The 18,081-nt window shown below is 37.8% G+C and overlaps 1 non-coding gene across 1 annotated transcript; it reads right to left on the minus strand.

Moving 5' to 3' along the window:
- Window positions 1-12,744: 12,744 nt before the first annotated feature.
- On the minus strand, window positions 12,745-12,852 carry LOC112712868 (small nucleolar RNA R71). Its single transcript, XR_003157945.1, has one exon. It is a non-coding gene; the product is annotated as a small nucleolar RNA R71 (small nucleolar RNA).
- Window positions 12,853-18,081: the final 5,229 nt, after the last annotated feature.

An 18,081-nucleotide genomic window follows, 5' to 3' on the forward strand; every position in this document is an offset into this window, starting at 1 on the left:
GCGCCCGGCCTAAGCTAGAACGGAAGTGGTTGTCAGTCACGTGCGTTCATAGGTGAGAATGATGATGAGTGTCACGGATCATCACATTCATCAAGTTGTTGTGCAACGTGTATCTTGGAATAAGAATAAAAGAGAATTGAATGGAAAATAATAGTAATTGTATTGAAACTTGAGGTACAGCAGAGCTCCACACCCTTAATCTATGGTGTGTAGAAACTCCACCGTTGAAAATACATAAGTGAAAGGTTTAGGAATGGCCGAATGGCCAGCCCCCTTGAAGGTGATCAAAAGACCGAATGGTCAAAAGACTCCTAATACACTAGTAAAAAGTCTTATTTATACTATACTAGCTACTAGGGTTTACATGAGTAAGTAATTGATGCATAAATCCACTTCCGGGGCCCACTTGGTGTATGCTTGGGCTGAGCTTGATCTATCCATGAGCTGAGGCTTTTATTGGAGTTGAACGCCAAGTTATAGCGTGTTTCTGGCGTTCAACTCCGGGTTGTGACGTATTTCTGGCGTTTGACTCCAGACAGCAGCATATACTTGGCGTTGAGCGCCACTTTACGTCGTCAATTCCCGAATAAAGTATGAACTATTATATATTACTAGAAAGCTCTAGATGTCTACTTTCCAACGCCGTTGAGAGCGCGCCATTTGGAGTGCTGTAGCTCCAGAAAATCCATTTTGAGTGCAGGGAGGTCAGATTCCAACAGCATCAGCAGTCCTTTTGTCAGCCTTTTTCAGAGTTTTGCTCAAGTCCCTCAATTTCAGCCAGAAATTACCTGAAATCACAGAAAAACACACAAACTCATAGTAAAGTCCAGAAATGTGAATTTAACATAAAAACTAGTGAAAACATCCCTAAAAGTAGCTTGAACTTACTAAAAACTACCTAAAAACAATGCCAAAAAGCGTATAAATTATCCGCTCATCACAACACCAAACTTAAATTGTTGCTTGTCCCCAAGCAACTGAAAATCAAAGAGAATAAAAAGAAGAGAATATACTATAAATTCCAAAATATCAATGAATATTAATTCTAATTAGATGAGCGGGACTTGTAGCTTTTTGCTTCTGAACAGTTTTGGCATTTTACTTTTTCCCTTGAAGTTTAGAATGATTGGCTTCTCTAGGAACTTAGAATTTCGGATAGTGTTATTGACTTTCCTAGTTAAGTATGTTGATTCTTGAACACAGCTACTTATGAGTCTTGGCCGTGGCCCTAAGCACTTTGTTTTCCAGTATTACCACCGGATACATAAATGCCACAGACACATGACTGGGTGAACCTTTTCAGATTGTGACTCACCTTTGCTAGAGTCCCCAGTTAGAGGTGTCCAGAGCTCTTAAGCACACTTTTTTTGCTTTGGATCATGACTTTAACCACTCAGTCTCAAGCTTTTCACTTGGACCTTCATGACACAAGCACATGGTTAGGGACAACTTGATTTAGCTGCTTAGGCCTGGATTTTATTTCCTTGGGCCCTGCTATCCATTGATGCTCAAAGCCTTGGATCCTTTTTACCCTTGTCTTTTGATTTTAAGGGCCATTGGCTTTTTCTGCTATATTTTTCTTCTTTCTATTTTTTTTGCCATTTTTTTTCGCAAGCTTTTTATTTTTCACTGCTTTTTCTTGCTTCAAGAATCAATTTTCATGATTTTTCAGATTGTCAATAACATTTCTCTTTGTTCATCATTCTTTCAAGAGCCAACAGTTTTAACATTCATAAACAACAAGATCAAAAATATGCACTGTTCAAGCATTCATTCAGAAAGCAAAAAGTATTGTCACCACATCAATATAATTAAATTAAATTCAAGGATAAATTCGAAACTCATGTACTTCTTGTTCTTTTGAATTAAAACATTTTTCATTTAAGAGTGGTGAAGGATTAATGGAATTATTCATAACTTTACGACATAGTTACTAACTACTAATGATCATGAAGTAGAGACACAAAACATAGATAAACATTTAATATAAAAACCGAACAGCAGAAAAGTAAGAACAAGGAATGAATCCACCTTAGTGGCGTCTTCTTCTTGAAGGACCAACAATGTTCTTAAGCTCTTCTATGTCCCTTCCTTGGCTTTGTTGCTCCTCCCTCATTGCTCTTTGATCTTCTCTTATTTCATGGAGAATGATGGAATGGTCATGATGTTCCACCCTTAATTGTTCCACATTGTAGCTCAAATCTTCTAAGGAAGTGTTGAGTTGTTCCCAATAGTTGTTGGGAGGAAAGTGCATCCCTTGAGGCATCTCAGGGATTTTTTGATGATGAGCTTCCTCATGCATCTCTTGAGATCCGTGAAGGGTCTCTCTTGCTTGCTCCATCCTCTTCCTGGTGATGGGCTTATCCTCCTCAATGGAGATGTCTCCTTCTATGATAACTCCAGCTGAGTAACATAGATGGCAAATAAGTTGAGGAAAAGCTAGCCTTGCCATGGTGGAGGGCTTTTCGGCTATTTTGTAGATTTCATTGGAGATGACTTCATGAACTTCTACTTCCTCTCCAATCATGATGCTATGAATCATGATGGCCCGATCCATAGTAACTTCAGATCGGTTGCTAGTGGGAATGATGGAGCGTTGAATGAACTCCAACCATCCTCTAGCCACAGGCTTGAGGTCCAGTCTTCTTAGTTGAACTGGCTTGCCTTTGGAGTCTCTTTTCCATTGAGCTCCTTCCACACATATGTCCATTAGGACTTGGTCCAACCTTTGATTAAAGTTGACCCTTCTAGTGTAGGGGCGTACATCTCCTTGCATCATGGGCAAGTGGAACGCCAACCTCACTTTTTCCGGACTAAAATCTAAGTATTTCCCCCGAACCATTGTGAGATAATTCTTTGGACTCGGGTTCATACTTTGATCATGGTTCCTAGTGATCCATGCATTGGCATAGAACTCTTGAACCATTAAGATTCCGACTTGTTGCTTGAGGTTGGTTATGACTTCCCAACCTCTTCTTCGGATTTCATGTCGGATCTCTGGATACTCATTTTTCTTGAGCTTGAAAGGGACCTCAGGGATCACTTTCTTCTTTGCCACAACATCATAGAAGTGGTCTTGATGGCTTTTGAAGATGAATCTTTCCATCTCCCATGACTCGGAGGTGGAAGCTTTTGTCTTCCCTTTTCCTTTTCTAGAGGATTCTCCGGCCTTAGGTGCCATTGATGGTAATGGAAAACAAAAAAGATTATGCTTTGACCACACCAAACTTAAAATATTTCTCATCCTCGAGCAATAGAAGAAAGAAGAGAAGAAGAAGAAGAAGAAAATATGGAGGAGAAGGGGGAGTGTAGGTTTCGGCCAAGGTATAGAAGAGGGGGTAGTGTTGTGTGAAAATGAAGTAGAATGGAAGGTATATATAGGGAGAGGGGAGAGGGTAAAGTTTTGGTCATGTAGGGTGGGTTTGGGTGGGAAAGTGTTTTTGAATTTTGAAGGTAGGTGGGGTTTATGGGGAAGAGTGGATGGATGTGAATGGTGAAGGGGGTAATTGGGAAGAGAGATTGAAGTTGTTGGGAAGTGTGACATGGGGAAGAGTGTTATAGGATTAGGAGGTAAGGTGAGAATATGTTAGGTGGGGATCCTGTGGGATCCACAGATCCTGTGGGATCCACAGATCCTGAGAAGATCCTGTGGGGTCCACAGATCCTGAGGTGATCTTGGGGGTCCACAGATCCTGAGGTGTCAAGGAATTGCATCCCTGCACCAATTAGGCATGTAGAATGCCTTTGCATACCATTCTGGCGTTTAAATGCCGAGGTGATGCACGTTCTGGGCGTTCAACGCCCATGTGAAGCATGTTCTGGGCGTTCAACGCCCATATGTAGCATGTTTCTGGCGTTGAACGCCAGTTTCATGCTTGTTACTGGCGTTCAGCGCCAGCTTTCCTTAAGGCACATTCCTGGCGTTCAAACGCCAGAATGTTGTTTGTTTCTGGCGTTCAGCGCCAGATTCATGCTCTGTTCTGGCGTTGAACGCCAGCCAGATGCTTCTTACTAGCGTTGAACGCCAGTCTGTCCTTCCTCCAGGGTGTGATTTTTCTTCTGCTGTTTTTGATTCTGTTTTTAATTTTTACATTTTTTTCGTGACTCCACATGATCATGTACCTAATAAAACATAAAATAACAATAAAATAAAAATTAGATAAATAAAATTGGGTTGCCTCCCAACAAGCGCTCTTTTAATGTCATTAGCTTGACAGTGGGCTCTCTTGGAGCCTCACAGGTGATCAGGTCAATGTTGTATAGTCCCAACACCAAACTTAGAGTTTGGATATGGGGTCTTAACACCAGACTTAGTGTTTGGTTGTGGCCTCCCAACACCAAACTTAGAGTTTGACTGTGGGGGCTCTTCTTGACTCTGAACTGAGAGAAGCTCTTTGTGCTCACTCTCTTTTGTCACAGAGGGATGGCCATGTGCCTTAAACACAAGGTAGTCCCCATTCAATTGAAGGACTAATTCACCTCTGTTGACATCTATCACAGCTCCTGCTGTAGCTAGGAAAGGTCTTCCAAGGATGATGCATTCATCCTCTTCCTTTCCAGTGTCTAATATTATGAAATCAGCAGGGATGTAAAGGCCTTCAACCTTTACTAACACGTCCTCTACTACTCCATAAGCTTGTCTTAATGACTTGTCTGCCAATTGTAATGAGAATAAGGTAGGTTGTACCTCAATGATCCTCAGCTTCTCCATTACAGAGAGTGGCATAAGATTTATCCCTGACCCCAGATCACATAGAGCTTTTTCAAAGGTCATGGTGCCTATGTTACAAGGTATTAAGAACTTGTCATGATCTTGTCTCTTTTGAGGTAAAATTTTCTGAATCTAGGTGTCTAGTTCACCAATGAGCAAGGGAGGTTCATTTTCCCAAGTCTCATTACCAAACAACTTGGCATTCAACTTCATGATAGCTCTTAAATATTGAGCAACTTGCTCTCCAGTCACATCTTCATCCTCTTCAGAGGAAGAATAGTCTTCAGAGCTCATTAATGGCAGAAGGAGATTTAATGGAATCTCTATGGTCTCTATATGAGCCTCAGATTCCTTTGGATCCTTAATAGAAAACTCCTTCTTGCTTGAGAGACGTCCCAGGAGATCTTCCTCACTAGGATTTTTGTCCTTCTCCTCCCTTGTGCATTCGGCCATTTTGATCACATCAATGGCCTTGCACTCTCCTTTTGGATTCTCTTCTGTATTGCTTGGGAGAATACTGGGAGGAGTTTCAATGACTTTCTTACTCAGCTGGCCCACTTGTGTCTCCAGATTTCTGATGGAGGATCTTGTTTCACTCATGAAACTGAAAGTGGCCTTTGACAGATCAGAGACTAGATTGGCTAAATTAGAAGTGTTTTGTTCAGAATTCTCTGTCTGTTGCTGAGAAAATGATGGAAAAGGCTTGCTATTGCTCAGCCTATTGTGTCCACCATTGTTAAAGCCTTGTTGAGGCTTTTGTTGATCCTTCCATGAGAAATTTGGATGATTTCTCCATGATGAATTATAGGTGTTTCCATAAGGTTCACCCATATAATTAACCTCTGCCATTGCAGGGTTCTCAGGATCATAAGCTTCTTCAGAAGCTGCCTCTTTAGTACTGTTGGATGCATTTTGCCATCCATTCAGACTTTGAGAGATCATGTTGACTTGCTGAGTCAACACTTTGTTCTGAGCCAATATGGCATTCAGAGCATCAATCTCAAGAACTCCCTTCCTTTGAGGCGTCCCATTATTAATGGAATTTCTCTCAGAAGTGTACATGAATTGGTTATTTGCAACCATGTCAATAAGCTCTTGAGCTTCTGCAGGTGTTTTCTTTAGGTGAATGGATCCACCTGCGGAATGGTCCAATGACATTTTCAAAAATTCAGATAGACCATAATAGAATATATCTAATATGGTCCATTCTGAAAACATGTCAGATGGATACCTTTTGGTCAGCTGCTTGTATCTTTCCCAAGCTTCATAGAGGGATTCACCATCTTTTTGTTTGAAGGTTTAAACATCCACTCTCAGCTTGCTCAGCTTTTGAGGAAGAAAGAATTTATCCAAGAAGGCTGTGACCAGCTTCTCCCAGGAGTCCAGGCTATCCTTAGGTTGTGAATCCAACCATATTCTAGCTCTGTCTCTTACAGCAAAAGGGAAAAGCATGAGCCTGTAGACTTCAGGATCTACTCCATTCGTCTTAACAGTCTCACAAATTTGCAAGAACTCAGTTAAAAACTGATAAAGATCTTCAGATGGAAGTCCATAAAACTTGCAGTTCTGTTGCATTAAAGCAACTAGTTGAGGCTTAAGCTCAAAATTATTGGCTCCAATGGCAGGAATGGAGATGCTTCTTCCATCAAATTTGGAAGTTGGTTTGGTAAAGTCACCAAGCATCCTTCTTGTATTATCATTATTGGGTTCGGCTGCCATCTCCTTCTCTTGTTCAAAAATTTCTGAAAGGTTACTTCTGGATTGTTGTAATTTAGCTTCTCTTAGTTTCCTCTTCAAAGTCCTTTCAGGTTCAGGGTCAGCTTCAACAAGAGTGCTTTTGTCCTTATTCCTGCTCATATGAAAGAGAAGAAAACAAGAAAAGAAAGAGGAATCCTCTATGTCACAGTATAGAGATTCCTTTATGCTAGTAGAAAAAGAAAGGGGAGAAGAGTGAAGAAGAATAGGTTCGGATTTTTAGATGAAGGGAGGTGAAGAGAAGTGTTAGTAAATAAATAATTAAATAAAATAAGAAAAGAGAGGGAGAATTTCGAAAATAATTTTGAAAAAGAGGTTAGTATTTTTGAAAATTAAAGATAAGATAAGATTAAAATTTAAATTTAAAACAATTAAAAAGAATTTTTGAAAAAGAGAGAGGTATTTTTGAAAATTGAAGAGGGAAAAGTAGTTAGGTGGTTTTGAAAAAGATATGAAACAAACAAAATGTCAAAGAGTTAGTTGAAAAAGATATTAAAATCAATTTTGAAAAGATAAGAAGATAAGAAGTTAGATAAGATATTTTGAAATTAAATTTTTGAAAAAGATAAAATTTTGAAAAAGATATGATAAGATATGTTTGAAAAAGATTTAATTTTTAAATTTAAAATTACTTACTTCACTAACAAGAAACTACAAGATAAGATTCTAGAACTTAAAGATTGAACCTTCTTTAACAAGAAAGTAACAAACTTCAAATTTTTGAATCAATCACATTAATTGTTAGTGAGTTTTCGAAAATTTGATATAAAGATAAGAAAAAGATTTTGAAAATAATTTGAAAAAGAATTTAAAAAGATAAGATTTTTAAAATTGAAATTTTGACTTGACTTGTAAGACACAACTAATTTTAAAAATTTTTTGACTAAGTCAACTCAAATTTTCGAAAATTATGAGAAAAATAAGGAAAAGATATTTTTTTGATTTTTAAATTTTTAATGATGAGGGAGAAAAATATAATTATGACCCAAAACTTAAAAATTTTGGATCAAAACTCATGATGCATGCAAGAACACTATGAATGTCAAGATGAACATCAAGAACACTTTGAAGATCATGATGAACATCAAGAACATAATTTTGAAAAATTTTTGATGCAAAGAAAACATGCAAGACACCAAACTTAGAAATCTTTAATGCATGGACTCTAACAAACGAAAAATGCATATGAAAAACAACAAACAACACAAAACAAGAAATCATCAAGATCAAACAAGAGGATTTACCAAGAATATCTTGAAGATCATGAAGAACACTATGAATGCATGAAATTTTTCGAAAAATGCAAGTAAAATTTTTAAAACATGCAATTGACACCAAACTTAAAAATTGACTCAAGACTCAAACAAGAAACATAAAATATTTTTGATTTTTATGATTTTATAAATTTTTTTGGATTTTTATTATATTTTTCAAAAATAAAGTTTGGAAAAACGAAAAAGAAAAGAAAAATTTTGAAAAAGATTTTTGAAGAGAAAATTACCTAATCTGAGCAACAAGATGAACCGTCAGTTGTCCATACTCGAATAATCCCCGACAACGGCGCCAAAAACTTGGTGGACGAAATTGTGATCCTCTTTGTATTTGCATGAGATTTATTTAATGGCTATTGACTATATGTGGACACAACTCCGTTCAACTTAACCAGCAAGTGTACTGGGTCATCCAAGTAATACCTTACGTGAGTAAGGGTCGATTCCACAGAGATTGTTGGTATGAAGCAAGCTATGGTCACCTTGTAAATCTCAATTAGGCAGATTAAATGGTTTACGATAAGTTCGAAAATAAATAATAAACAGAAAATAAAATAAGATAGAAATACTTATGTAAATCAATAGTGGGAATTTCATATAGGCGTATGGATATGTTGTGCTCCTCTTGAATCTCTACTTTCTTATTACATTCATCCAATTCTTCTTACTCTTTTCCATGGCAAGCTGTATGTAGGGCGTCACCGTCGTCAATGGCTATTTTTCATCCTCTCTGGAAAATGGTCCTATGCGCTGTCACTGCATGGCTAATCGTCTGGAGGCATCACCCTTGTCGATGGCTACATCCCATCCTCTCAGTGAAAATGGTCCTATGCTCTGTCACAGCATGGCTAATCATCTGTCGGTTCTCAATCAGGTTGGAATAGAATCCCTTGATTCTTTTGCGTCTGTCACTAACGCCCAGCCTTCAGGAGTTTGAAGCTCGTCACAGTCATTCAAAACCAGAATCTTATTCGGAATACCACAGACAAGGTTAGACTTTCCAGATTCCCGGAATCCTACTCGGAATACCACAGACAAGGTTAGACTTTTCGGATTCCCATGAATGCCGCCATCTATCTAGCTTATACCACAAAGATTCTGTTGGGGAATCTAAGAGATATGCGCCCGGCCTAAGGTAGAACAGAAGTGGTTGTCAGTCACGTGCGTTCATAGGTGAGAATGATGATGAGTGTCACGGATCATCACATTCATCAAGTTGTTGTGCAACGTATATCTTGGAATAAGAATAAAAGAGAATTGAATGGAAAATAATAGTAATTGTATTGAAATTTGAGGTACAGCAGAGCTCCACACCCTTAATCTATGGTGTGTAGAAACTCCACCGTTGAAAATACATAAGTGAAAGGTTCAGGCACGGCCGAATGGCCAGCCCCCTTGAAGGTGATCAAAAGACCGAATGGTCAAAAGACTCCTAATACACTAGTAAAAAGTCTTATTTATACTATACTAGCTACTAGGGTTTACATGAGTAAGTAATTGATGCATAAATCCACTTCCAGGGCCCAATTGGTGTATGCTTGGGCTGAGCTTGATCTATCCACGAGCTGAGGCTTTTATTGGAGTTGAACGCCAAGTTATAGCGTGTTTCTGGCGTTCAACTCCAGGTTGTGACGTATTTCTGGCGTTTGACTCCAGACAGCAGCATATACTTGGCGTTGAGCGCCACTTTACGTCGTCAATTCCCAAATAAAGTATGAACTATTATATATTACTAGAAAGCTCTGGATGTCTACTTTCTAACGCCGTTGAGAGCGCGCCATTTGGAGTGCTGTAGCTCCAGAAAATCCATTTTGAGTGCAGGGAGGTCAGATTCCAACAGCATCAGCAGTCCTTTTGTCAGCCTTTTTCAGAGTTTTGCTCAAGTCCCTCAATTTCAGCCAGAAATTACCTGAAATCACAGAAAAACACACAAACTCATAGTAAAGTCCAGAAATGTGAATTTAACATAAAAACTAGTGAAAACATCCCTAAAAGTAGCTTGAACTTACTAAAAACTACCTAAAAACAATGCCAAAAAGCGTATAAATTATCCACTCATCAATCACCATACTGTTCACCTATCCAACCTCAGTCATTTGATAATGCTCCTAATAATGAATGAAATTTACATCATGCTCACTCATCGGATGAAAATCGTCACGATGAATCTCTTGCTCAAGAAGGTGAACTTGTCACTCAAGAAGGGCTCTTGAAAATAGAGCATTTTGGCAATGAGTAAGTACAACAATCAGTTTTCTGTTTTAACGTTCTCTCTATATTGTTTTTATTGTGAATACATGTGGAATTACTAATTATTTGAACTTCTTATAGGTTTAATCCATGTACTGCTGTTCGTCATGTAACAAATGCCATTAAGAGCAAATTTTCAGAATTCTGCCCTTCTTGGAGACATGCTAGTGAGCAAATGCGAGATTTGTGGTTTACTAAATTTAAAGTAAGTATTTATTATCATTTTTTTTGTTATTTTGATATTCTACATAGTGGATAATTCAATGTATATGTTTGTTTTCTTTTATAGAAAAATTGTATGTGGAACCTCAACACAATGCAAGAATTTGTCAAATTTTTTAGATTAAAGGGAGTGATCGATTAAGATCATTGATGAATCAGGAGAGACACAATTATTCAAAAGACCCTAACCATGTACCAAAATATATTCCTGAACTCGTTTGGCGTCAACTATTACATTATTTTGCTACAGATTCGAAATTTAAGAACTGGTCAGCAGCAAATACTGTGAATCGAGCATCAAATGCTGGAAGTTTCATGCATACTGGTGGTTCCATATCTATGGGTGAACATGCACACAGAATGGTAAGATAAAAAATAGTTTATTTATAGTCTTATTCTTATTATTTTGCAATGTTTTCTTATTCATTTTTCTTTCCTATCGATTAAAACTGTTATATTATAAGAGAAAGCTACGGGAGTAAAACCTTCTCTAGAGGAGGTTTATACTAAATGCCACACCAAAAAAGACAAAAGTTGGATTGATGAAAGATCTGAGAAAGTCATTGTATGTGATGCTAATTTGTTCTTCTTTTTGTTTTTTTAAACTACTAATTTTCACTATATGTTAGTATTTGTTCATGACATATTTAGTTGCGATTAACATGAATTGATTTTGTAGGGTGAATTCAAAAAGCGAAAGACAGAACTTTCTCAAGTAGCTTTATCCTTGGATATTGAGGAAGATGTTGAGGCATCTAAGGAAAGCCTAGATATACCAGATGATTATACTGTTTGGAATGAAGTTGTGACAAAGGGAAAAAAGAAAGCTGCTTTTGGCTTAGGTTCTTTTGGTTTAGATCTCTCTTCAAAGTTGGATTCCAGAAATTGTTCAGAGACATCTAAAGACAATCTAAATATTGAGCAAGAACTTTACATGTGGAAAGAAAAAGCAAAGGAGCAAGAAATGATCAATGAAGAGCAAAAGGTTAAGTTGAAAGATGCTGAGCACAAGTTAAAAGATCAAGGACGCCAACTAAAAGTTTAACAGAAAAGAATTGGTTCTACTGAAAAGACAATTCATGCTTTGTATAAAAAGTTGAATCTCCCACTTCCTTCAACCTTGTCTGATCCTACGGAAGATGAGCTTGGGACATGCTCTAGTGATGATAACATGAGTGATTGATATTTGGAGTATATGTTTCTTCTGATTTAGATTAAGAAATTTTTAGGTGAATTAGTTAGTACGTTTTATTTTATTCATGATATTTGACCTTTTTAAAGGCTTTCTTTATTTTAGTTTAAGTATTTTTTTCTGATTTTAGTTTGATTACATTTATGGACAAAAGTATTTTAATAATAAATATTTTTTTAACTCTTTTATGGTAATTAACTTTTTCATTATTTGATTATGTGTTTATAATTTCGATTATGTAATATGAAAAAAATGATTATGATGGTCTTAATATAGAAAGCAAATCGAATATAATTTATTTTCTAAAATATTTATCTATTAAATAGCAAATTATTTTGTATGAAAATTATTTAAAATATTATATTAAATTTGTAGAAAATTTGTGCGAAAATAATTTTTGGTTTTGTATGAAATTTGTTTCAAATACGTAAATTCTTTTAAATTAAATTTGTCTGAAATTTAATTGAAGAAAAATATTTGATTTGTCTAAAATTTATTTGAAAAAAATTTGTTATATTTGACTAAATTCGTTAGAAATTTGTTTGAAATAAATTATATTTTTTGTTTGAAATTTGTTTAAAATACGTTGTTTTTATGTTAGCTAATCTGTTTGAAATTCGTCTAAAATACATCATAATAGTTAGAAATCTAGCAGATAAATTCCTATTCGAAATCTGTCACAAAATCGTCTGGAAAAAATTTCGGACGAAATTTCAGACAAAATTTAAATTAGCAACAAGGCTTTTTGGGACAAAAAAATTCGTTCCAAATTTGTTTGAAAGAAAAAATTTGTCTATAATTTGTTCGAAATTTATTTCAATTTCGTCTCAAAATTCGTCCGAAAAAGCCTTATTTCTAGTAGTGAAGGACTCTGAAGAAGAAGCTAAAGTACAACACTCTGGAGAGGACTTTACAGAGAATTTCAAAAAGGAAGCAGACATGGCAGCCGAACCCAACAACAATGCCAGAGATGCAAGGAAGATGCTTGGTGACTATACTGCACCAACTTCCAACTTTTATGGAAGAAGCATCTCAATTCCTCCCATTGGAGCAAACAACTTTGAGCTTAAGCCTCAATTAGTTTCTCTAATGCAGCAAAATTGCAAGTTTCATGGACTTCCATCGGAAGATCCTTATCAGTTTTTAGCTGAATTCTTGCAGATCTGTGATACTGTTAAGACCAATGGGGTTGATCCTGAGGTCTAAAGACTTATGCTTTTCCCCTTTTCTGTAATTAACAGAGCTAGAACATGGTTGGACTCACAACCTAGAGAAAGCTTAAACTCTTGGACAAGTTGGTCAACGCTTTCTTGACCAAATTCTTTCCACCTCAGAAGATGAGCAAGCTTAGAGTGGAAGTCCAAACCTTCAAACAGAAGGAAGGTGAATCCCTCTATGAAGCTTGGGAAAGATACAAGAAATTAACCAAAAGGTGTCCTTCTGACATGCTTCCAGAATGGAGCATCATATGTATATTCTATGATGGTCTGTATGAATTGTGCAAGATGTCATTGGAGCATTCTGCTGGTGGATCTCTTCATCTGAAAATACCTGCAGAAGCCCAGGAACTCATTGAGATGGTTTCAAATAACCAGTTCATGTACACTTCTGAAAGTAATTTTGTGAATAATGGGATAACTCAGAAGAAAAGAGTTCTTGAGCTTGATACTCTGAATGCCATATTGGCTCAGAACAAAATATTAACTCAGCAAGTTAATATGATTTCTCAGAATCTGATTGGATTGTAAGCTGCATCCGGCAGTGGTAAAGAAGCCTCCTCTGAAGGAGAAGCTTATGACCCTGAGAATCCTGCAATGGAAGAGGTGAATTACATGGGAGAATCCTATGAAACACCTATAATCCTTCATGGATGAATCATCCAAATTTCTCATGGAAGGATCAACAGAAGCCTGAACAAGGCTTCAACAACAATAATGGTGGGAGAAATAAGTTTGGTAATAGCAAACCTTTTCCATCATCTTCTCCGCAACAGACAGAGAATTCTGAGCAGAGCCTCTCTGGCTTAGCAAACATAGTCTCTGATCTATCTAAGACCACTTTCAGTTTCATGAATGAAACAAGGTCCTCCATCAAAAATTTGGAGGCACAAGTGGGTCAGCTGAGTAAAAGAGTTACTGAAACTCCTCCTAGTACTCTCCCAAGCAATACAGAAAAGAATCCCAAAAGATAGTGCAAGGCCATAACTAAAACCAAAATGGCCGAACCTGGAGGGAGTGAAAAGGCAGTGATTCCCAGTGAGGAGGACCTCAAGGGACATCCACTGACCAATAATAAGTTCCCTATTGAGGAATCAGAAGAATCTGAGGCTCATACAGAGACCATAGAGATTCCACTGAACTTACTATTGTCATTCATGAGCTCTGATGAATATTCTTCCTCTGAAGAGGACGAAGACACTATTGAAGAGCAAGTTGCTCAGTATCTAGGAGCAATCATGAAGCTGAATGCCAAGTTATTTGGTAATGAGACTTGGGAGGATGAACCTCTATTGCTCATCAATGAACTGAATACATGGATTCAGCAGACATTGCCTCAAAAGAAACCAGATCCCGAAAAGTTCTTAATACCTTGCACCATAGGCATCATGAACTTTGAAAAGGCTCTGTGTGACCTAGGGTCAGGTATCAACCTCATGCCACTCTCTATAATGGAGAAACTAGGGATCTTTGAGGTACAAGCTGCAAGAATCTCACTAGAGATAGCAGACAAATCAATGAAACAGGCTTATGGACTTGTAGAGGATGTCTTAGTGAAGGTTGAAGGCCTTTACGTCCCTGCTGACTTCATAATCCTAGACACTAGGAAGGATGAGGACGAATCCATCATCCTTGGAAGACCCTTCCTAGCCACAGCAAAGGCTGTGATTGATGTGGACAGAGGAGAGTTAGTCCTTCAATTGAATGAGGAATATCTTGTGTTTAAGACTCAAGGATCTTCTTATGTAAACATGGAGAAGAAGCATGAAAAGCTTCTCTCAATACAGAGTCAGACAGAGCCCCCACACTCAACTTCTAAGTTTGGTGTTGGGAGGCCACAACCATGCTTTGAGCATTTGTGAAGCTCTGTAAGAACGTTCTGTCAAGCTATTGACATTAAAGAAGCGCTTATTGGGAGGCAACCCAATTTTATTTATCTATATTAATTACTTTTTCATTTTATTTTCCATTGTTATTATATGTCTTCTTTAGGTTGATGATCATGTAGAGTCACAAAAATAGCTGCAGCATTAAAGGAGGAATAAAAAATAGCATAAAAAAATAACACACCCTGGAGGACGAGCTTACTGACGTTTAAACTCCAGTAAGGATAGCAAAATGGGCATTTAACGCCCAGTCTATTAGTATTCTGGGCGTTAAATGCCAGAAATGGCAGCCAGACTGGCGTTTAATACTAGAAAAGGATGTCTGGTGTCTAGCTGGCATTAAATGCCAGTAAGGGTAGCAGAATGGGCGTTTAACGCCCAGTATGGCAGCATTCTTAGCGTTAAACGCCAGAATTGGCAGCCAGACTGGTGTTTAACGCCAGAAAGGGGCATCAGCCTGGCGTTTAACGCCAGAAATGCCACACAGAGGGCGTTTAAACACCAGAAAAGTGCAGGGATGAGAAATCCTTGACACCTCAGGATCTGTGGATCCCACAGGATCCCTACCTACCCCAACTCACTCTCATTCCTCTTCACACCTTTCTATAACACTCTTCCCCAAACACCATTCACCTATCAAATCCTACCCTCTTCCCCATATTCTCTTCACCACTCACATCCATACACTATTTCCCATCATACAACTTACTTACCCCCACCCACTCAAATTCAAACCATTTCCTTCCCAAACCCAACCCCTATCACACGGATTCCCTCTCCCCCTTACCCTATAAATACCCCTTCTTACTCCTTCATTTTCACACATCATAAATACTCCGAACCCCCCTTGGCCGAACCACTCCTTCACCTCCATCTCCTCCATTTCTTCTTCTTCTCCTCCTTTCTTTCTTTTTTTGCTCGAGGACGAGCAAACCTTTTAAGTTTGGTGTGGGAAAAAGCGTTGCTTTTTGTTTTTTCATAACCATTAATGGCACCTAAGACCGGAGAATCCTCTAGAAAGAGGAAAGGGAAGGCATATGCTTCCACCTCCGAGTCATAGGAGATGGAGATATTCATCTCAAAGGTCTATCAAGACCACTTCTATGAAGTTATGGCCAAGAAAAAGGTGATCCCCGAGGTCCCCTTCATGCTCAAAAAGAGCAAATATCCAGAGATCCGACAAGAGATTCGAGGAATAGGTTGGGAAGCTCTCACCAACCCTATCCAACAAGTCAGAATCTTAATGGTTTAAGAGTTCTATGCTAATGTATGGATCACTAAGGACCATGATCAAAGTGTGAACCCGAATCCATAGAATTGGCTCACAGTGGTTCGGGGGAAATACTTGGATTTCAGTCCAAAAACCGTGAGGTTGGCATTCAACTTACCAATGATGCTAGGAGATCTTCATCCTTTCACAAGAAGGGTCAACTTTGATCAAAGGTTGGACCAAGTCCTTATGGACATCTGTGTTGAAGGAGCCCAATGGAATAGAGACTTCAAAGGCAAGCCGGTTCGACTGAGAAGGCTTAACCTCAAACCCATGGCTAGAGGATGGTTAGAGTTCATCCAACGCTCTATCATTCCCACTAGCAATTGGTCCAAAGTAACTGTGGATCGGGCTATCATGATCCATAGTATCATGATTGGAGAGGAAGTGGAAGTTCATGAGATCATACCTCTAGAACTATATAGGGTGGCTGACAAACTTTTCACTTTGGCGAGGTTAGCCTTTCCTCATCTCATCTGTCACCTATGCAATTCAGCCGGAATTGTCATAGAGGAAGACATCCTCATTGAAGAGGACAAGCCCATCACTAAAAAGAGAATGGAGCAAACAAGAGAGCCGACTCATGGACCTCAACAAGAACATGAGGAAGTCCCTCATCAAGAAATCCCTAAGATGCCTCAAGGGATGCATTTTCCTCCACACAACTATTGGGAGCAACTTAACACCTCTTTAGGAGATTTGAGTTCCAATATGGAGCAACTAAGGATGGAGCACCAAGAGCACTCCATTATCCTCCATGAAATTATAGAGGACCAAAGAGCCATGAGGGAGGAACAACAAAGGCAAGGAAGAGATATTGAGGAGCTTAAGCACTCCATAGGATCTTCAAGAGGAAGAACTAGCCGCTGTCACTAAGGTGAACCCGTTCTTTAATTTCCTTATTCTTATTTTTCTATTTTTCATTTTTTTATGCTTTATGAGTTGACTATGTTTGTGTCTTTATTACATAATCATTAGTGTCTAGTGTCTATGTCTTAAAGCTATGAGTGTTCCATGAATCCTTCACCTTTCTTAAAAGAAAAATGTTTCTATTTGCAAAAGAACAAGAAGTACATGAATTTCGAATTCCATCATGAAATTAGTTTAATTATTTTGATGTGGTGGCAATACTTTTTGTTTTCTGAATGAATGCTTGAACAGTGCATGTTTTTTATAGTGAAGTTTATGAATGTTAAAATTGTTGGCTCTTGAAAGAATAATGAAAAAAGAGAAATGTTATTGATAATCTAAAGAATTATAAAATTGATTTTTAAAGCAAGAAAAAGCAGTGAAAAACACAAAGCTTGCGAAAAAAAGGGCAAAAAATAAAGAAAGAAAAAGAAAAAGCAAGCAGAAAAAGCCATTAGCTCTTTAAACCAAAAGGCAAGAGCAAAAAGTCAGTAACCCTTTAAACGAAAAGGCAAGGGTAAAGAGGATCCAAGGCTTTGAGCATCAGTGGATAGGAGGGCCCAAAGGAATAAAATTCTTGCCTAAGTGGCTAAATCAGGCTGTCCCTAACCATGTGCTTATGTCATGAAGGTCCAAGTGAAAAGTTTGAGACTGAGTGCTTAAAGTCGTGATCCAAAGCAAAAAGAGTGTGCTTAAGAACTCTGGGTACCTCTAACTGGGGACTCTAGCATAGCTGAGTCACAATCTGAAAAGGTTCACCCAATTATGTGTCTGTGGCATTTATGTATCCGGTGTAATACTGGAAAACAAGATACTTAGGGTCACAGCCAAGACTCATCAGTAGCTGTGTTCAAGAATCATCATACTGAACTAGGAGAATCAATAACACTATCTGAATTCTGAGTTCCTATGGATGCCAATCATTCTGAACTTCAAAGGATAAAGTAAAAGCTAGTAGTCCCGCTCATCTAATTAGAAATAAGCTTCATTGATATTTTGAGATTTATTATATATTCTCTTCTTTTTATCCTATTTTATTTTTAGTGGCTTGGGAACAAGCAACAATTTAAGTTTGGTGTTGTGATGAGCGGATAATTTATACGCTTTTTGGCATTTTTTTAGGTAGTTTCTAGTATGTTTTAGTTACTTTTTAGTATATTTTTATTAGTTTTTATGCAAAAATCACATTTCTGGACTTTACTATGAGTTTGTGTATTTGTCTGTGATTTCAGGTATTTTTTGGCTGAAATTGAGGGACCTGAGCAAAAATCTGATTCAGAAGCTGAGAAAGGACTACAGATGCTGTTGGATTCTGACCTTCCTGCACTCGAAGTGGATTTTCTGAAGCTATAGAAATCCAATTGGTTCACTCTAAATTTCGTTGGAAAGTAGACATCT

Source organism: Arachis hypogaea, chromosome 1, assembly GCF_003086295.3.
Source record: "Arachis hypogaea cultivar Tifrunner chromosome 1, arahy.Tifrunner.gnm2.J5K5, whole genome shotgun sequence".
Lineage (NCBI taxonomy): Eukaryota > Viridiplantae > Streptophyta > Magnoliopsida > Fabales > Fabaceae > Arachis > Arachis hypogaea.